Here is a 19,266-nt window from a genome sequence, read left to right as displayed (position 1 = left end):
GACCTCCAATATCATAACAGAATTCCCACTGCTATCAGACCTGTCCATTTCTGCAGCTTGAAACTGATAAGGCTTCTGTGAATGGTTTACTTTAAGAGAGCCAGGGGAAATGAGCTCCGCATCACTTTGTAGCTCATAAATTGCATGAGTAACAATTTCTGCTAACTTGTTGCCAGTAATTGCTTCAGTAGCAGCTTCCAAAGAAAATAGCTCCGCTGACTTTCTTGACTGTAGAAAGCACAATACCGGCTTGCCAAGCCCTATGACATGCTTAGAGGGATCCACCCTCAAAACCTCCACATCCCCGCCACCCAATCGCCCCCTGAAGTCACTGCTGTACTCACCGGTAGTCGATAAGCTGCCCGAGTGCCTCTGGCTGAAAGCTTCGGAAGAGCCATGACCCGGGTGCTTCAAAGTTCACATGCGACTGCGGCGGCAGGGTAGAACCGAAAAAGAAGCACAATGGAGATCGCCAAGCTGCAAAACGCGCAGCCACATACGTCGACGGCAAGTGCCTGAAGCCAATCCTCACAATCGCTTGCATTCAGTGCGGCAAGACTTCTAAGCCGTGAGTCCGTGCAGCGGCAGTTCCCCTTTTCCTCTTTTTACGAAGCCGAATTAGTCCTTTGATCTAATCCTCATAGCGTAGCGTTTGAAGAGACATGGGGACAGTAGTCTCGGGAGCCCCTCCGTGTGCTGGTTCACAGAGACGGCGTCAATCCGCCATCTTGCCTCCTTCCTTTTTTCTTTGAAAATAGCTGAGGGGGCGGGTTTGCCTCGGAAGCTGCCTTGGAGTCTCAGTTCCAGTTAGCTGCCAATCCAGCGGCAGCTGTGAGAAGGGGATGATTCCTCCTTTCAGATGCAGGGGGGTGGGTAAGTTTGATAGGGGGGAGGAGGTGTGGGAGGTTATTGGAGGGGGCAAAAAAGGAAAAGGTCAACATGAGGGTATCAAGAAATAAAAGTGAAAATAGGGTTGATGAAAGCTGTACTAAGTTAATTAAGTTAGACATTAAAAAAGGCGCCAGGGAATCATTATCGAGATGGAGTGGATTAAAAGTTTGGCGTGGAATGTGGCAGGTCTGAATAGCAGAATTAAGAGACAATTAGTCGCTGAAGAGTTAAAAATGTATAATCCTCAGATAGTTATGCTAACGGCGATACATCTCTCTTAAAAGGATCGTGGATTGTTAAAACAATTAGGATTCGAAGTGGTAGTGTGTTCAGCACAAAGTGCCTCTATACGGGGGTCGCCATATTGAAGCATAAACGGTTTACATGTGCAGTTTGTAAGACAATGTCTGATAAAGGTGGGAGATTGGCAATAGCACAGATGGCGATAAAGGGAAAGAAATATGTTTTTTGCTCACTGTACTGTCCCAATATAGATGATCCTACTACTATTGATGTAATAAATATTGAAATGCTGAATTGGTGGGGGAATGGGCTGTGATGGGAGATTTTAACTGCGTTATGGATTATGGGTTAGACACAACAACACGAGGTGCTTTTCATAGGATGCGGAGGACATGGGCTGCGATCGGGGAGTTGGGTCGGCTACAGGCTATTAGGGATGTTTGGAGAACGTTATACCCAAATGTATCGGGCTATACGTATTACTCCACTCCACACAAGTTGTACTCTCGAATAGATATGACTTGGGGGTCAGATCAAATCTTATTGTCAACTGACATGGAAATGTGTCCAAGAGTCACCTCCGATCACAATCCTAGCCTCCTTTCATTTAATATTTTTGCTGAGAATAAGGTGCCTAGATCCTTTTCCTTTCCCAGGTATTTATTATCAGATGAGGAGTATGTGGCTAGGATCATGGAACAACTTAAAGTATTTTTTAAGGAAAATACAGGGTCGGTGTCTCCAATAGTGGTCTGAGACACATGTAAGGCAATTATTAGGGGCTTCACCCAACAATATATTTGGCGGCAAAATAAAGATCGAAAAAGTGCAATTAAAGAGACTACTCTAGCTATTCGTATAGTAGAAGATCAACATGCAGAGGAAGCTTTGAGGGGCACTGATGACATGCAGCAATTGGGGCTTATTTTAATTGATCTTAGATCAGCCTTGAAGAAGACATTTAGGGAGAAAAGTATGATAAGATTCAGTAAATATCGTCTGTCACAATATGAATACGGTGAGAAAATAGGCAAGATCCCCGCCTTTAAGGTAGCAGATGATAGGTTAAAGACTCATATAAAGGCTATCAAGGGGCCTAATGATATATTGTATGAGCACCCACAACACATATTGGAACAATTTGCTCTATATTATCAAGAGTTATATACCTCAACGATCCAAACTAAGCAGGAAGATATTTTTAATTATATTCAGAATAGCTCTCTGGCAAGTATGGGGAGAGAAACATCCGACTCTATGGCCAGGGACATTTCAAAGGAGGAGATAGAACTGGCAATTAGTGCTTTACCATCAGGCAAGGTGGCGGGGGAAGATTCCATACCTTTGGAATTTTATAAGATCTTTAAAGATGTCTTGTTGTTACAATTCAGTCAGGTAATAAGGTTCATTGGGACAAGTAGTAAGGTCCCCGAGTCATGGAATGTGACGCAAATTGTCTTTTTCTTGAAAAAAAAGTAAACCAGCGGATGAGTGTGGGTCGTATCGGCCAATTTCACTCATCAATGCAGACGCAACATTTTTCGCAAAGATCCTGGTGAATCGGCTAGCCCCAGTAATGCCTAGTCTGGTATCCCCTCATCAGCATGGGTTTATTCAAGGGAGAGACACTACTGCCCACGTTAATATGGCAGTGGCTGCCTTTGATGTGGCAAATACAAGGTCAACCCCACTCGGTATGATTTTTCTAGACGCTGAAAAGGCGTTTGATCGAGTGGGGTGGGACTTTCTTTGGGCCACACTTTCAGCGTTTGGAATCAAGGGCCAATTTAAGAAATGGGTACAAGCCTTATACGACAAGCCCTGCGCTAAATTAGCATTTTCGATATTGCAGTCTCCTATCTTTCCGATTCTCTGTGGTACCCGTCAGGGATGCCCCCTTTCACCTTTGCTATTCGCCTTAAATATAGAGCCATTTATCTCTGTTTTTTAAAGTCATCCCCTAATCTGTGCTTCTACATCAGGAGCAAACTCTCTCAAGGTTATCGCATACGCAGATGATATTGTGGTCTTCTCAACGGAACCTGGGGATGCATTGAAAGTGATAGTGGAAGAAGCTGGTGGGTTTGGTTCAATTTCAGATTATAAATTAAATGTCGATAAAACCCAAGTTCTTCTTAATTATAAACCTCTAGCTTCAATGCATGGGGTTTGTTCTGTTGCTACTTATTTGGGGGTCAGGATGTCGGCACAGGTAGACAGTATATTTTCTCTAAATTATGAAGTACTGCTGAAAGAGACAGCTAAGTCACTAAAGACCTGGCATAAGCTGCCCTTAGGTATTATTGGGCGAATCAATATTATAAAAATGAAGATTCTGCCCAAATTCCTTTATCTGTTCCGTTCTATTCCACTACGGGTTCCTAATTCATTTTTTAAGTGATTAGAGGGAATGTTAAGCAGTTTTATATGGGGTTACAGAAAAGTGTGATGAGCAATAGATTTGTTAAAACTTCCTTTTAGTCAAGGCGGTCTTGAGTTTCCTGATCTTAAGATATATTTTTGGTCACCTTTTATGGCCGTCTTCGTAGTCTCATTAATCCTGCTAGCACTATTTTTTGTCACAAGTTTATGTTGGGAGAGGAGAGCAATATGTTTCTTTATAGAATTAATTACCCAAATTATTTTAACAGGGTTAAGTTCAAGACTGTACGAGATAGCATATTCATCTGGCGTGCTATTTCGCTTAGGTGCAATACATCACTTTTTCATGATAAGTTCCCTCTTTGGTATAACCCAGACCTGCCGGAGATATTCCATGATGTTGTGGGCAAAAGCTGGACTAGCTGCGGTGTTGTATGCTTAGGGGATTTGTATGACTACAGTGGCTTTTGTTCTTTTGGGAAATTACAGATACAGCATAAATTACCAGATCATATGCTGTTAAAGTACTATCAGTACCGGGATTATTTTCTACGGCATTTAAACTTGATGAATCTATCTGGTTCTGACATCTGGGATTGTCTACATGCTGTAAATGTAAACTCCCTGATTAGCAGGGTGTATAAATGTTTAAGTATTTATAGATCAGATGACTGTGTGAGATTAACTGATCGTTGGAGTAAGGTTCTGGGGACGAATTGCCAAGTGGTCATCTAACAACTTAGTCAGTGATCAGACAAAATGCCCAAGGTGTGATCTGTATGCGGCCGACATAAATCCGTGTTCGTAACGTGCCCAGCGCTTTTAATATTTTGGCAGAAGGTCGGTCAAGTACTGTCTCAGAAGTTGGGGATGAAGTTACCTCTTATGACTATGGAAATTATGATGGGTTGTAGAAATTTGAGCTCCAAATCTAATGGCGTACTTGCTAGTTTACTGCTTTCCGCAAGACTAACAATTGCCCAGGTTTGAATCTCACCAAAACCCCCTTCTGTCACTGACTGGTGGTTGTTAGTAAGACAGACGTACAATATGGAACAAGTGCTGGCTAGGGGCACTCGCTCTGTAGTTAAATGTAATGCAATCTGTGGGTCTCTGTTTTAATTTATTATCAGTCTTATATGGAGTTCATCGCATTTTAATTATGCCCTCTGTTTCACGAATTATTTCTTTGTAATTTTAATTTGTTTGGTGTTTTTTTTCTTCCTTTTTATGTGTGTAATCATTTTCTTTGATATCTGTATGCATTTAATACTGTGTTTTCTTTATTGTTACCCTCTTGTTGACAAATAAAAAATATATATATAAAAAAAAGAATTCATCTCAGCCTGTAATTATTATTTATGACTGAAGTCCGGGGAACAACCTTTACAACGCAACTTTTACAACGCACTACACTTACAACGCATTTTTTACAACGCAACATCCACTATAACGCATTCCATTACATCGCATGACACTACAACGCATTTTTAAAAACTACCTTTACAACGCATTCCATTACATCGCATACTACCTTTACAACGCATACCATTACAACGCATAATATTACACTACACTATCCAACACTTACCCTACTGTTGCACCCCCTGGAGATAGAATAGTAATTTTTACCTCTATACTATCCAACACTTACCCTACTGTTGCACTCCCTGGAGTTAGAATAGTAATGTTTACCCCTATACTATCCAACACTTACCCTACTGTTGCACCCCCTGGAGTTAGAATAGTAATTTTTACCCCTATACTATCCAACACTTACCCTACTGTTGCACCCCCTGGAGTTAGAATAGTAATTTTTACCCCTATACTATCCAACACTTACCCTACTTTTGCACCCCCTGGAGTTAGAATAGTAATTTTTACCCCTATACTATCCAACACTTTCCCTACTGTTGCACCCCCTGGAGTTAGAATAGTAATGTTTACCCCTATACTATCCAACACTTTCCCTACTGTTGCACCCCCTGGAGTTAGAATAGTAATTTTTACCCCTATACTATCCAACACTTACCCTACTGTTGCACCCCCTGGAGTTAGAATAGCAATTTTTACCCCTATACTATCCAACACTTACCCTACTGTTGCACCCCCTGGAGTTAGAATAGTAATTTTTACCCCTATACTATCCAACACTTACCCTACTGTTGCACCCCCTGGAGTTAGAATAGTAATTTTTACCCCTATACTATCCAACACTTACCCTACTGTTGCACCCCCTGGAGTTAGAATAGTAATTTTTACCCCTATACTATCCAACACTTACCCTACTGTTGCACCCCCTGGAGTTAGAATAGTAATTTTTACCCCTATACTATCTAATACTTACCTTAAATGCAATTTAATATTATGCGTTGTAATGGTATGCGTTGTAAAGGTAGTATGCGATGTAATGGAATGCGTTGTAAAGGTAGTTTTTAAAAATGCGTTGTAGTGTCATGCGATGTAATGGAATGCGTTGTAGTGGATGTTGCGTTGTAAAAAATGCGTTGTAAGTGCATGCGTTGTAAAAGTGTGCGTTGTAACGACGTACATCCCTGAAGTCCTAAGTGCGGTATTCGTATGACTAAAAGGAAAAGCCACAATGATCCCTGGTTCTCAAAAGAACTGGCGGATCTTCATTTGCATTGTAAACAACTTGAACGCAAGTGGCGAAGGGGATATGAAGTAACTAATCTGCAAATTTTTAAATCATTTAGGAAACAATATCATTTGGCTATTAAAATAGCAAAAAAATAATATTTCCACAATCGAATCACTATGGCAAAGCATAACCAATAAGAAATATTTAAAATCTTAAAATCTTTCACAGATCCCAAAGCTTTACACTCCTGAATCCCTCCGTCCCTTACACTTTGCAACAAAATTGCACTTTACTTTGAAAACAAGATTAAGAGCATTCAAAAGAATTTCGAGACTTATAGACCTCAGGATTTCTCTGATGGAAAGGTACTATACCACAGTACGGACAGTTCTGCCCTTCAAGCATTCCAAACTGCCTCATTAGCTCAAACGAAAGAGGCGATATTAGCCTGTAAATCAGGTTCTCCACTGGACGCATGTCCCCGACTTTCTTACACCATATCATTGATGTTGTGAATCCGGTGATTAACAAAATAGTCAACTCCTCCCTGGCCTTGGGCACAGTACCAGACGAATGAAAATTTGCTATTGTGAAGCCGCTTAAGAAAAAACAGAATGTCGATCCATCTAATTTATCCAATTATAGGCCTATATCCCTGTTACCAATTTTGGGTAAGATCACAGAGAGAATAGTCTACAAACAACTCTCTAGTTTTTCTATGTCTACATCAATTTTTCATCCCAACCAATCTGGATTTCATTTAAAACATTCAACAGAATCAGCATTACTCGAGATATCAGACACCCTAAAATTTATAACGGATAGTGGCAGGAAGGCAGTCCTGATCCTTTTGATTCTGCCTGCCGCTTTTGATACCATCTCGCATGATATCCTGCTAGCCAGATTGAGATCTTGTGGCATTTCTGACCTTGCACTGGCATGGATTACATCTTTCCTGTCAAATAGAAAGCAGGCTGTCTCTTTGGGCTCCTTTCTATCGTCAGAACGCACCGTTACTATGGGTGTCCCACAGGGGGCCTTTCTTAGTCCTCTTCTATTTAATATATATATATATATGGCCCCACTTATTTAATTGATCTCGACCTTTGGGATCGAAATGACATCCTATGCTGACGATACCCAACTGATTTTGTCATTGGAAGAGAAATCTACGAAAGCCGAAGAAAACTTTAAGGCTTGTTTTACGGCAGTCATCAAATGGATGAAAAACAACCACCTCTGCTGTAATACTGATAAAACATAAATCCTTCCAATTGGAAAAAATAACTTTTTCCAACCTAAGGACTGGTGGCCAGATGATACCGCAGACCCCCATTCAACGGTAGAGGTTGCAAAAAATCTGGGAGTATGGTTTGACTCTTCTCTTTCTTTTAAACCTCATGTTCTAGAGCTAAAGGGGACTTGTTTTGCCATCATTAAAACATTGAAAAAAAAATTCAATCTAATCCCGCTTGCGGCAAGGAAAACGGTAACAGTGGATCTTATACTATCGTGTCTGGACTACTGTAATAGCCTCCTGGCAGGGATGAATAAAGCTACCCTGAGGAAACTAAAAGTAATTCAGCATGCAGCGGTCAGATTGGTTCTAGGGCTTCCCCGTAGAGCGTCTGCCTATGCTACTCTGAAATCTTTGCATTGGTTTCCGATCCACAAAATAATTTTGTTCAAACTATTGTTGACAACTTTCAGAGCATTTCGCTGTTTGGGTCCTGTTTATCTTTCTACAAGATTCAAACCATATTTTACAACAAGGACACTTAGATCTAGCTCTGTAAATTTACTTACAGTATCTGGTTTCAAACTGTCAACTAAAGGAGGGAAATCAGCAACGGTCTTGGGTGCAAAGGCGTGGAATAGTCTGCCAAAGGAACTTAGAGCGATGGAACAGGAAGAGCCGTTTAGAAGGGCCCTAAAGACTTGGATCTTTGGAATATCAGATGTCTGCTCCTCAGCCCTGATTTAGTTTTTACATTGTTACAGCTGATCCTAGTTATCTGCAGCGCCAGGAGACTCTGTTAGCTACACTTTTCATTTCATTTAATTTAATTTCATTTCAATCCAATGTTTTTTGCATGGTGTGCCACCACAGATTCTACATTAGCCCTTATCTATAATAGAAACAATCAACACCGAAATGCCAAACCATGTCCGATCTGAACCAGGCACAGCAACCCAGGACTGGTTTTGGACTATTTGAGTCATTTCAGTCAGGTGTAGCTTGGTTCTAGAGGCACCGTGAGCACAGGACCAACGTCTATACATACCTGTTGTACTTAGGGTATCAAAAATGAAGAATATAAAAAAGTGATGGATAGAATGCTTGAATTAATCTCAACCACTTGTAATTACTCAGGGCTGCAGCCAATTCAAATCAGTCTTGGTCCAGCCCGAACTGCCAAGCCATGTCCTCGCTGAACCAGAACACAAGCAACTCAAGACCAGTTATGACCTTTTTGGGCCTTATCAGTCAGGCCAGAAATCAAGTGTCGCTTTTGCAGTAACTGACCACTGTCAAGTCCAACTCTCCTGGTTCTAGCAGTGGTCTAGCAGCACAATTCCAGTCTCATCAAATGCCAACATATCAACAAGTGTTTAAGTCAGGTAACACCTTCGAGCTCGAAGCCACACCTCAAATAGTCATCCTGGCCCTCTCATTCTGTGTGTCTGCTCATTACAGAGACACTCAGATGTGCAAATCAACGTCACAAGCAGAGCACTCAGTCAGTATTCTCTTCAGTCAGCCAATCCCCTTGAAACACTCCAAGAAAATAAATCAATGTCCCAAGAGTGAAAATTTGGCCGACCCAGTCACTTGTGACTGTCCAGGCACTCGCAAATGAGGATAATTCAGTGCTTTAAAAGAAGTAGAGCAAAGGGCAGGAATTGGTGGCATGGCGCTCATCTGAAAAATGTTTCTTTATAAAGTTCTGGCGAGACATGTAAGTCAAGAAACAAGGGAATGGTCTTATCCTGAGTGCCAAGCAAAGCATAAAACAGGCAAGGTGTTTGCACCCAATTTTAAATAATTGTTTGTGCTAATTGAGCTTGGTCCGGGGTGTTTTTGCATGCGAAAAAATAGCTATAGGAAATTACATGTGAAAAAAAGTGTGCAATTAATGTTTTTGCAAAGGAGTGTGCGCTGTTTTATGGGTCATTGATAAGACAATATGTGGAATACCACATCCATTCATGGAGTAATGCTCTTCTGCAGACCATTGTTACTTTTAAATGCAATTATCTATTTTTTAACATCATTTGTAATAGACTGGTGGGATGGTCAGTCGGTTTGTAAGTGCTCCCAATATTGACAGATTAGCAAACTGAGGGGCATATTTACAAGCCCTTATCACCACAGGAACGTCACTTTTAATGACGTACTGCATGACTTTTCATGGCCTTGTAAATATGGGTCTCTTTCACGCATTACTCTGCATAAAAGGGGTGTTCCATGGGTGTTGCTGTGGGTGATCCCATGCAAAATCCATGGGATCTAGTACATTCCCAGATCTACAGTGTTGTAAATTTGGGAATGCATCAGAATTCTACGCCTCTACAGGGGAGGCATAGGATTGGTACAGCAAGAATACTTTTATTTCTCCTCTCTTTTTCCTCTTTCTATATTGTGCAACACACATAGAAAGAGGAAAATGCCATCAAGTATTGCTTTTGTGCAGTAGGGTGTCACTTCCTACCCAAATACAATCATCCCTGCAATGCAGACACCCTTGCAACATGACACACGGGTGCCAACCCATGGCAGCCAACTGTGCACCAGTGCAGGGAAAAGCACAAGGATGAATCATATTGTTGTTAACACGAATAATTCCTGTGCTTTTAAAATGACACAGCTCGGTGCAGCAAAATGGCTTGCAGTGCCGGGCTGCATCATTTTGTAGCAAATGAAGCCCTAAGGGCTCTATTAGGAGTTTGGCGGTCCACAGCAGTGTTGTGGAGGTTAGGAGGCCACAATATGATTGGTAGGACCGCCACGGTCCTGCCAAGCATATTACAAGTTTCCTCTCCACCACGGTTTTCATGGCGGTTCCTCCTCCATGAAAACAGTGGCAGAGAGGAAACAAAGGAGACCCTTGGGTGCATGCAGGAGGCACAACATGTGCTCCCCCCTGTGTGCAGCACTCCAGTTCCTACACGGCAAAAACAGCCTAGCAGACATGAGAAATCTCGTAAACTTGTGAGTGGCCTGACCACGGTTTGAAGGTGCCGTGGCGGTGAGGACTCGGCGCTGCACTGCCAAACTCATAATCAAGCCCTAAGTGTTTAGGCAGAAGGTCTTACAGTTTCAAGCATCAACCCACCTGTAGTCCTTTCCTCAGCACATAAAGCTTGAAACAGTTTCCCAGATTTGTTGCCACAACACAAAGAAGATGGGAGAAAATTTCAGGGAAAGACAGTGAAGAATTTCTTTCACCAAACGGTTCCTCGTACCTGAAACAGCAGTTTAGGGAGATGCAACACTCTTAGGGCCTCATTTAATGCAAAATGACCCAGCACGGAGCCGCAAGCCATTTTGCTGTGCCGAGCTGCATCATTTTAAAAGCACAGGGATGCGTCTTATTGACAACAATACAATGCATCAGTGTGCTTTCCCCTGCGCTGGCACAAAATTGGCTACCATGCTCCAGTGCAGGCACCCTTTTGTCATGTTGCAAGGGTGCCTGCATTGCGGCGATGACCATTTTTGTGCAGGAAGGGGCACCTTCCTGCCCAAAAATAATCATTGATATCATTTTCCTCTTTCTATGCATTCTGCAGAATGCAGCATGCATAGAACAAGGAAAAAATAAGGAGAAATAATAAAAGTATTTCTCCTTGTTGCGTCACTCCTATTGGTTAACGTTTGATATGTTAGAAAGGCTGGTTCTAGGAATAAGGCAAATCCAAGCAGCCTCCCATAGCACCACCTATAGGGTGGCACCAAATGCCTCTTGGAAACCATCAAACATACCCCTTAATCAGGTAGCGGGCAGCATTTGATTTCCCCACGATCTTCTTACAGACACCCCAAGCGAAAAAACTCTACCCCACAAACACATCTACAGCTTTCCCCTTGTACTGAAATCGGAGCATTTAAATGCATATCAAAGTATATTGTGCACATATTAACAACAGCAGAAAGCTAGCATACTGCTAGTGCTTGGTTTGCCTATTTTGTAGTCTTCAGCGATGGCCTTTGAATTATCCCAGGAACAGAACATTTCTCTTTTGATGAGGAGTTTGTCAGAATAGGTCCTTAATTACCGCTACTGCATTCAGATCAAGGAAGGAAGGAGGCGGACGGCCGCAGACCAGGAGCCTTTATTTGAGATGAATATGCAATACAAGTTTGGCAAGTTTAAGAGCTCGGGCTCTTTTCATCTGATCTGTCAAGGAAAGGCATCTTTGATTAGAGGGTTAGCGACAATAATGCAGCACTAGTTTACATATAGAACGGAGCGGATTCACTGTTTTGCAGCACAAAGCAAATTGCCCACTGTCTGCCTACTCTGATGGAGTGGCGGGTTTTGTCGACAACTGTGCTCAATATATTTGTAGTTCCTCGAGGCTTGGTGCTTAATTCATGAAGCATTGTTCAGAGTTTAAGCCTTAAACCAGGATACACACCTTTGTGCATCAGTCATAACACTGTCTTAAACCAAGAAAGAAAGACTTGTCTAAAACATCTATTTTTAAATTGGTTTATTAAGCTTTTTAAAAGAGCAATAAGCAATATTAAATGTCCCACAAATCTCGGCGACAACAATTACATACTGCATTAACAGATGTGTGCCAAAGTGTGGCACCACGCTCTTTATCACATGTGTAGGAAAGTAGGATCTGCCTCTTATGGTTACCCCCACTTTTTGCTAGATGTAATACTGTTTTTGACTGGTCTGACTGGGATCCTGCTAATCAGGACCTCAGTCTGTCTGCTTTCTCCCTTAACTGTTATGCTATGTACTTAGTTACACTCCAGATTGGATACTGGGGTACCATTGGCAGTCCCTAGTATATGGTACACATGTACCCAGGGCATAGGTACCCCAGAGACCTCCCATCGGCTGAAGCATGTATTATGCCACTCAAGAGAGGCCATGCAAAATGGAACTACAGGCCTGCCATTGCAGCCTGTGTAAGTTGGTGCATGAACACCTTACTAAAGATGCAGGTTTACTATATCTAAGAGTCACTGCACTTAAAACCTAGAAGTCACCACTATAGCAGGCCTTCACAATCCTGAGAACATGGTGCTTGGATCTAAGTGAGAGGGTGCCCCTGCTTGAGCAGGACACCCCAGCAGCCTACGGAGTCCATTCTCCCAGGTTGTCAGTAAATCAGCCATGTACTTTATATAGAGGCGCATTACACAACCTCATGATGACCAGCTCTAAAGCTGCTGCAACAAACCCTATCGTGCTTGGTGTCAAACATGTTGGAATCATACCCCCACACCAGTAACTAGTGTGGGAGGTATGATTCCACCCATCAGAAGCGTCTCACATGGGGCTCCTGGTGTCCCCAGTACCAGCCTTCTAGCTCCGGACAGCACAAAATGGTTGCTGCCGACCAGAGACACATTTCTGCCCTCCTGCTGCTAAGCCAAGCTCGAGCAAGGGAAGGCAGAACAATAGTCATCCTGTCACAGGGAGGTGTGACCACCTCCCAGACAGGATTTAGTGTATTAGGGCTGGGTAGGTGCGCTTGCCAGCGCCTGAAGACCTGCAGGAGGGGCATATTTGGGGTCCCTCTGCATAGTCCAGTTCAAACCAGTCCTGGGAGTCATAAACTCCCGCTCTGGCGCCAAACTGGACAACGGACATAGGAGTAAACCCCCCTGAATCTTTCCAACCCTCTCTCGTGGGTACTTAAGGGATTACCTGGTTGTAGGACCTTAGATTCATCATGGACAAGATTCAGAACTGAAATCGCTGCGCTTCGACCGTCTGGGCACTCTGGACTTCGCTGGAATTCGTTTGGGCCTGACTTCATCTCCCTCTCAGTCTGCTGCATTGTCTGTGTCTGTGCACTGTAAAGGATCCGTGCAAGACCTGTAGAGCATCCAAGAAAACTGAAGAGAATCTCCCTTGGAGTTAAAGAGTCACTTCCCTGCATTCGCAGGCACCGCAACACTGCTGACCGGTCTGCTGATCCCAAGTTCCTACGGACTCCGAAAGGCTCAGCAACACAGGAGGTGGGTTCCTACGTCATCAATGCCTGAGCTGCCCTCTCACAGAGTTTGAGGCCAGATTCCTTTGTTGGGGCTGCAATACACCAAACCCCTGTGCACCGTGTATTTTTGCAAGTGCAAGTGCTTGTTGGCCCTTCTGCAACAAGTGCATTGGGTTCCGTGTAGCCCCAACCTCTGGCAACTTCTCCTACAAAAATCTTCAACCATCTCACACTGAGTGCTCTGTGGCCTGATGTTTTATAAAGCTGCTCAAGCTCCTCTTGCGACTCCTGTGCCTCCGGCCTGTCAGTCCAATTGAGGGTCATCTTTGTTTTCCTTGGATTCCCCTGATTGCTCGGGGCCTGCCCTGACTACCCTGTGTGTGGTGAGTCTCCTGGACCTTGCTAGTCCAAACCATACACTTCCATGACCTTCTGCTTGGGTTGTTGTTGCCAAGACTTGTTGGTGCTCCCGCTGGACACTGACCCCTCAGTACTTGACATTCTTTGTGGGACAGCTCATATCGAGCTCCTGGTCATCCTCGACATCGCCTGGTCCCAGCAGCTGCAGAGTCAAGGTTCCCATCAACTATCCTGAAGCAACCGACATCTGTGGGCATTCGTCTACCGAGCCCCTGGTCACACTTATGTGACCCAGACTCTGTCCCCTCTGCTTTCAGGTACTACTTGTAGGAAAGTAGGATCTGCTTCTTATGGTTACCCCCACTTGTTGCCTGAAGTTACACTGTTTTGACTAGTCTGACTGGGATCCTGCTAATCAGAACCCCGGTCTATCTGCTTTCTCCTTAAAATGTTATGCAATGTTATTTGGTACACTCCAGTGTGGATACTGGGCTACCCTTATAAGTCCCTAGTATATGGTACACAGGTAACCAGGGCATAGGTACCCCAGATGCCTCCCATGGGCTGAAGCAAGTTTTATGCCACCCATGAGAGGCCATGCAAAATGGAACTACAGGTCTGCCAATGCAGCCTGTGTAAGCTGGTGCTTGCACCACTTATTTCACATATAGGTGTACTATCTCTATAGGTCATAACACTTAAAATGTATAAGTCACCCCTATAACAGGCCTTAACAATCCTGAAGGCAGGGTGCTGGGTTTTATGTGAGAGGGTGCCCCTTTGGAGACAATTCTCTAGGTTGTCTGTGACTCAGCCAGACATATAGGTAGAGGTGCATTATAACCTCGCAGTAAATGCTATCTTGAAAACGGCTGAAACAAAATGTCATATTTGGTATCAAACACCTTGGAATCATACCTCCACACCAGTAACCGGTGTGGAAGGTATGATTCCACCCTTCTGAAGCGAGCTTCGTGGGGTCACTGGTCTTTCCGGTGCCAGCCTTCTCTAGCCGAGCAGAGGAAGGCATCATGATAGGCATCCTGTCACAGGGATGTGTGACCACCTCCCAGACAGGATTTAGTATATTGCGGCTGGGTGGGTGCACTTCCAATGTGCCTGAAAGTCTGCACCTGGGGCACATTTGGTGTCCCTGTGCATAGTCCAGCTCAAACCAGTTCTGGGAGCCATTGGCTCCTGCTCTGCTGTGAAACTGGACAAAGGACATGGGAGTAACCTCTTATCTGTCCTGACCCTCCCCTAGGAGGGTCCCGGAATCTGTCCAACCCTCTCCCGTGGGTACATAAGGACTTACCTGGCTGTGGGACCTTAGATTTGATGTGGACAAGATTCTGAAACAAGAAACCACTGACCTTCAACCATCCGAACACTCTGGACTTCGCTGGACTTCGACTGGGCCCGACTTTGACTCCCTCTCCATCCAAAGCATCGTCTGTGCCCTTGCACCATACAGGCTCAGTGCAGGACCTGTGGAGCACTAAGCACAACTGCAGAATCTCTCTTGGGGTGAAGGAGTCACTCCCCTGCATTTGCAGGCACTGTAATGCAACTGACCGGTCTGCTGATCCTAAGCTCCTGTAGGCTCCAAAGGCTCCAGCAACACAGGAGGTGGATCCAAAGTTCCTTGAGGTTGAGCTGCCCTCTCATCGGGTTTGAGGCCATTATCTCTTGTGGGGACTGCATAACCTGAACCCCTGTGCACTGTGTACTTTTGCAAGTACATATGCTTGTTGGCAATTCCCAAGCTTGTGCATTGGATGCCATGTAGTCCTTACACCGAGCAGTATTTCCACCAAAGAACTCCGGCCTCCTAGCGCCGAGTGCTCCATGGGCTGGTACTTTGTGATCTTGCTCGAGGTCCCCTTACGACTCCTTGTAATTTGGCTTGTGGGTCCTCTTGAGGGTCATCTTGATTTCTATTGGGCTTCCCTGGTTGCTCTGCTGGAGCGGGTTATGCAAATTTTTGTATACCCACCCCATTTCGCATGTTGTTTTATTAATTAGATTAAATAATTAATTATAATTGCACTAAAGGATTGGACTGATGTGAAATATATTTACCAACCTAACTAATATATGAATTACACGTGGGATTTGCATCTGCTTGGCTTAATTAATACGTGAACTAAATTTTGTACGCATACCATGATAGACAATTAGAATATTGCATGATAGATGTCACTTTTGTGATGTATTTGTGATTCGTGCTTTATTTAGTAAATACAAATCGCATTGAGTGTTGCTTTGGCTAGATAAATACACACACATATGGGTATTTGCGAGGGAATAACATTTAATTAGTCATTTCTATGTATTAATTACGTTCTTGTGTTTCTTTGCTTAAGTTGACCATTTTGGCCTATCGAAATATGGCTGCCTTTGGTGCCTAACCCGACTGCCGACGCTGAACAAGGCTTGGGTGAAGTGCGCCTGCGCTGAGAACAGATACACAGTGGCCTCGTCCTGACCCCAGATGAACATGTACCCTTCAAGGTTGCTCTGGGACGCAAGCCAGCTTTTCTGAATGAACAATAATGTGCTACTAAAAAAACGGATAATTCAAGTACAATTACATAAGAGACTTTATTTTGATGAGAATCCTGTCAGACGATTTCCATGGACCAATCAGAACATTTGAAGACCCTTTTTCGATACAAATTGTCAATGATTTTTTACTATAAATTATGGTAGAACAGAGAGGTGGGTGCGGGTTCGTTTCTGGCCTTTCTCGATTTCCTGACGTTATGCTGACGGAGAGGACGGTGACACTGCAGGACAGCTGTTAGCCTGAATCTTTGACGGACTGAATTAATGCCCAAACTGATGAACTGAACCTACTAAATTGATGGGCATAGATTTGCGAGACTGCCAGATATGACATAGAGGACGACATTTAGCCAGAATAGGTAAATATGAATGGCAACTTGATCAAATGAATGATTTAATCTGCAATATTAATATAACATTTGAATTGAATATCTACAGAAATGAGTTGGGTTGTTTATTCATTGAAATGTGTTAATGAAAAGGTTAATTAGAGAATTAGAAATTCACTTAAACCTGCAACTAACTGATCCGTCCTGAATTAAGAGAAGGAATACCAAAGGTGAAGTTTAGGGCCTAATGAGTATCAGAAGGTGGTGTAGATTTGTCGCTCATTGGGGTAAAATTGGTATTTCCTTCTCATTTCCAGCGCTTGGAAGATAATCACCTCCCAATACGGACTGATGGTGAGTGAATGTTGGTGTTATGGGCCCCACCAGCGAATTTATGGAGAGTGTGTGTATGTGAGATCTTTGGTCCGTGACGGTAGGGAGAGATTTTGCACTCCGCGCTGGAGCAGTTTTTCTGGTAGCAAGATGATGGTTGTTATTGTTTTGGTTTAGTGATTATTGCTTGTATATTGCTTATTGATTTTGGTTATTGATTGGTATTGATTCATGTACTAACACTCTATGTTGAGTTACGTTGAGTTATATGTTGTATGCACGACTTCTGGGATGTAGGAAGTTGGAAGTCGGAAGTTTGTAACGGTTCCGTAGAAGGGCAGAGGTAAGCGCTGCTCTCGGGAAAGACGGAATTGTTGTTGCCCTGTACGTACACAGAAGAAACGTGTGACAATTGAAGTTGCACGGCGCATTGTCTGGGTTCGATTCGGTAGCATCGTCGCGTGTTGCCATTAGAAACATTTATAGTGTGAGAGAAGAGTGTATGATAGCGAAGGGTACCTGTGAAATTCTGGTCTTAGGTACCAGGGATCCAGCTGGCATTCTGATAACGCTTATCACTGGAAAGGTAATAGGTACTCTCTGAGCTTGTTAGAAGGACAAAGGAGAGGTAAGCGCTGCTTTGTTAACATATGTTATAATTCTGTAGTAGAACAGACTGTTCGCTGTTCTCGGGAAAGACAGGATTCTGTGTGAATGTACTACATTCTTCTTGTGTGAAAGAGTGTGAATGTAAAGGCATTTGGGTTGATTGCAAAACTCTAGGTTTGTTTCTCAGGAGCATTGGGTCTCCAATTATGTGTCTTAAATACTAGAGAAACAGTTAGCTAATGCTTGTTAGAAGGATGAAGTAGAGGGATGTGTTACTTTATCAACGGAAGTAATGATTCCGTAGTAGGGCAGAGGTAAGCGCTGCTCTCGGAAAAGACGGAATTCTCGTGAGAAAGGTCTTTTTGCTGTTCTTTGGTTAGCGAAGCGGACAATGGAGATGTTTCTATGTTGTTACTAACAGAAGTGTAGAAATTGAAACAAAAAACTTACTGAGCGGATTTGTAAAGGAGGGGTAGGCAGGAGCTGCCGCAGCGGTTGCTGACGTCAGAACGACCGCACTGGGATTGGACAGTCGGTCAGAACTGTGAAACGCCCCGGATTGGTGCGTTAGTGTACGCCGCACTAGGATTGGAGAAAAACAGGGTGACGTAGATGCTCCTTATTGGTGTGTTAGTGTGAGTCGCGCTGGGATTTGAGGATTGTGACAGTGACGTGGACGCTCTGAATTGGTGCGTTAGTGTGAAGTCGCGCTGGGATTGGATAGACTAGCGGTACGGTTAAAAGAGACTAGCGATACCAGAAAAGCAAGAAAATGTATTACGACCCACCAGAAAAAGATAAGAAAACCTGGTTAGGGAGAATCAAGAAGTGGTTCAAGAAGGACAAACCAGTTAAGACTAGGGAAGGACAGTTACTTCTTCCACCGAAAACACCTGCATCCTTTATGATTGCGAAATATGGGTATCATACTTGTATTTGGTTGGATAACTGGGTGAGGTAAACCAAGGACGACGGAGAATTAGCTTTTCCAGAGCATGGTTCATTTAATTTGGCTGTTTTGAGAAATTTGAGAGAAAAGATTATGAATTTAGAACCAAGACCTAGACCGACGCAGTTTGAGGCTTTGACGGAATGGGAAGACGAAATGCACGAACGAGAAAGACAAAGAAGTGGTAGAGGATAGAGGTACTGGTTTGGAAGACCATACGGACATGAAACGCATAGTGATCGAATGAAAAGATGGCGAGATGCAAGCATGACTGAGGGTGTGTTCCCTGTAAGAACTGTAGAAGAGAATGAAGGACGAAAGTGTGCAGAAAAGAGGCATAATGTGGAGTCAAGAGGGCATGGAGCGAATGAGTCTGAGGATGTTGTTCTTGATGATATGTTCTATAAAAATCCACCACCGTATCGACCAGAACCAGAAATATTAACTCCAAGTGCCCCAATGAGAGAAATGATGCAAATTATAATATCGGAACCAGAATCCCTAAGTTTGAGTAAAAACAGTGCTACTAGGGAGGTAGAATAGAGATCATAAGAAAGAAAAGATGGAGAAAACTCTGCAGAATTAGCAAAAACAACCCTGGAATTAACTGAGAAAATAAGAGAATTGACTAAGAATCTAAAAGCGGTCACTGTTCCAGTAACGATAGGTCCAGTAATGCCTATTTTTGGACAGTGAGCATTGTTTGACAGTCCCTTATAGAAGTAATAAACCAGTAGAACAACCAAGAGTGAGTCAGAATGAGAATCCATGGAGGCAGACGATAAGTGTAATGGAACCAAGTTTTACAAATA

This window comes from Triturus cristatus, chromosome 4_2 (genome assembly GCF_964204655.1).
Source record: "Triturus cristatus chromosome 4_2, aTriCri1.1, whole genome shotgun sequence".
Classification (NCBI taxonomy): Eukaryota; Metazoa; Chordata; class Amphibia; order Caudata; family Salamandridae; genus Triturus; species Triturus cristatus.
Note: the sequence above shows the minus strand (reverse complement) of the source record.